The sequence below is a fragment of the Eurytemora carolleeae genome, unplaced genomic scaffold (genome assembly GCF_000591075.1).
Source record: "Eurytemora carolleeae unplaced genomic scaffold, Eaff_2.0 scaffold572, whole genome shotgun sequence".
In the NCBI taxonomy this organism is placed as follows: domain Eukaryota; kingdom Metazoa; phylum Arthropoda; class Copepoda; order Calanoida; family Temoridae; genus Eurytemora; species Eurytemora carolleeae.
In genome coordinates, this window is record NW_019396478.1 from 65512 (window position 1) to 68972 (window position 3461).

Consider the following 3461-nt stretch of genomic DNA (forward strand, 5'->3'; position numbering starts at 1 on the left):
ATAAAAAAGGACGAAAAACGTTATCACACACAAAAATTAACTGTGGTTTACGCACTGATATATTGAACGATCGTTGACGCACTAAGATCAAAATATTACCGATGACGCATTAGAATGGAAACTTATCAAGGTTATGGATAAAAGTTCACTGGACCAATTGATCTTTTTTTGCTGCAACCACAAGCAAAACCTGATAATTGATAAACTTTTCCTAATATTTCATCAAGAATCCATAACACGATAGAACACAATTAAAAACATTATAATAATTTTTTCAAAAAAAAATTTCTTGAAAATAAATAACGAAAAAAGATTTTTTTTGAAAATGTATCATTTGGAAATTTTTTTTAACAAACCAAATCTAGCAAAGACAGGATCTGCTTATTTAGTGTTTATAGTCATGCAGAAACATTGGATATCTTTCATTTCATTGTAGTAATCAGAAAACTGTGGAAAGAATGTCGTCTTCTTTCATTTATTTTTTTATTTCGTGTGGATAATCAGTATAATTGATATTCTATATAAAAAAATGTTCAGAGCAGGGAACTTTAGAACTGGATACCATTAAAATATCCAATGTGAAACTTTTTATTTCCTGCTTAACCTCGTCTTTTCTTTTTAAATATCCCGACCATATTCCAACACATGAGAGTTTGCTCATTAAATGGCACGCAAAATTTCAAATTTTATACACTTTTCTAGATGCAAACTAAAGATTAAATTAGTCTTGGGATTAAAAAAAGACGCGATTAAGCAATGATCTCAAGAATATACACAATTCTAAGGTTTTTAGTTCAGGGCACATATATAGAAATAAAAAGGCCAATAGTCATAAAGACAGCTAGGCCAATAGACAGAAAAACAGAAATATGTTCCTGATAGACAGAAAGATAGATAGACAAATAGACAAATAGACAGATAAACAGATAGACAGATAAACAGACAGACAGATAAAGAGACAGACAGATTAACAGATAGAGAGAGAGACAGATATAAAGGTAGACAGATAGATAGATAGACAAATAGACAGATAGACAGATAAACAGATAGACAGATAAACAGATAGATAGATAGACAGATAGACAGATAAACAGATAGACAGATAGATAGATAGACAGATAAAGAGATAAACAGATAGACATATAGACAGATAGACAGATAGACAGATAGACAGATAGNATTTTTTATTTTCAAAATAATTTATATTTAGGGAAAAGTGTAGTTATGTAAATGCAAAAATAATCATGTTCTTCAACTATTGGTGATCAATAGTCTGCATCGCCCCCCCCCCTTGTTCTAACAGCGCTGCCGTAACGCAGGGACTGTTCATAAGCTGAAAAGTTAAGCTCTTATGGATTGGCTAATCAGACCTATAGTTGTACCGGCACGACATGCTACATTTCCACAAAAGGTTTTTGACTGTCAACTGACGGCCACTTGTTGCATATAATTTTTTTTATTGTTAAAGAATTAATCTAACGTTTAACATAAAACATAAAATTGATGAATTTAGTCTATTTTTGAAGGTTATATATTTATAGTTCATATACAAAGGATCCATCATATTTTTTTCCGTAAAAGTTTACGAAAATAATTAAGTCTAGATATATCTGTGTATATTATATTATATTAATGGATACTTTTCATGGCAGTCTGGTTTTTCTCTATCGTTTTTTAATTTCTCTGAACGATCTAAGTCGTTCGTCCATCGTTCGTTTTTTTTCTGAACAAGAACAAGAAAATTTCGGTCGTTTTCAAAAATTTCGTTCGTTCACATGACAATGCCTATCTCTAGATATGACAACATTATATTTGATGATTAAATGCAAACCATTATTTGCCATTATAAGAGTCTTTGGGGGATAGATAGATAGATGATTATTGAGCAATTGTAAAATACTAAATTGAATGAATGAATGAATAAGTATTTTGACAGACATGACGTGCATTTTTTAATTCAAACGACTATCGACGGAGAAGGAAGAGTCTGATATTTTTTGCTAATCATTTAGAAATTGGATATTATATCAATATGCAATAAAGTTTAAATCGGATGAGCATTAATACATCGGAATACAACAGTATGAAATATGGATGTATCAATTACAAGTTCTTCTTCTTAAAAAGTTGTTACATTTACCTTAAATGTAGATTAGGAGAATCAAAACTTTTGTCTAAACGGAGAGATCGTCGTTTGACAAGTAACTCGTGCAAATTAAATGGTTTATCTTTCCAGAGCTGAAAACTTTAGAATGAAATATCCAGATATCCGATGGATTAGCTTCTCTGGAGTTTAAATTCATGTGGAGAACAAGCAATATTTAAACTGGATATTAAGAAAAAGAGTGGTTTAAGCCTTAATCCTGATATCCACCATTCTAAAGTTTTCAGCTCTGCTCTCAAAGGGTTTTATAGAGCACAAATGGTGTGAAGGACGCTTCTTCACTCTTATATGAAATTCGCCACCCTGTGTTCATGAACCGTGAACAAGAAAAAAATGGCGTCAAAGCAACATGGGAAAGAGCTTAGAATTATATGGACACATAAATATGCATTGTAGTTTTACCTAATATATGACTATGAGTAATATCTTTAAAGAACATAAACGATTAAATTCAATCATTCGAAACAATAAATTAGCATAATTTAATCCAATGTGTTTTTTTCGAAAAAGTGTCCCGTATGTTATGTTGTGACGCATGACTTGTAAATCTAAAAATATGAAGAGGAGAGAACTTTTGTTTTATGAATCTCAAAATCCAGCATTAACCCTACTCAAGCTGACGTCTAGTTTACCCAAAATAGTCTGGGGGGCAATCCTGTATGCCGAGTCCATTAGCGCTTGATCCAATCAGGGTTCAGTCCATGTGTTTGTTGTCTATTCTGAACTAATAGAAATAGTATGNCCCCCCTTTATTTCCTTATTGTGATACAAATCTTTATCATTTGATACACTGTTGAAAAGCCCTTGGACTCTACTTTAATAATCTGCAAAAAAAAACTTTGCAAATTTGCAAACTTTCAATTATGTATTGTGTCTAATAGAAAAAAATTATACTTTTTTTCAACTTTTGACACAGCAAATTCAAAAATGCAAGAAGAATTTGCAAAATAGGGTTAATCTTAAATATTTGAAGAACTATAGATTAATTTAACTTTACAATTGATGAATCAAGTCCTAATCTTCAAATTAAATAGTGCCCACATTGGATATAGAGATCATTTGCTTAAGATTTAAAATATCCGACAAAAAATTCCTACAAAAAGCACCAGCACTGGATTTCATAATCAAGTGTTCAAGATAAAATTTAAAGATATTCCGCAAAATTGTGTCACTCTTGTATCAAACTTTAATTTTCAGTGATATCGTTTTATATAAAAATATCAGAACAGTAAAAAAAACTAAAAATATGAGGATTTTCCTTGTTTAATCAGCTGATTGCCAAAATTTCCCTTTTTTA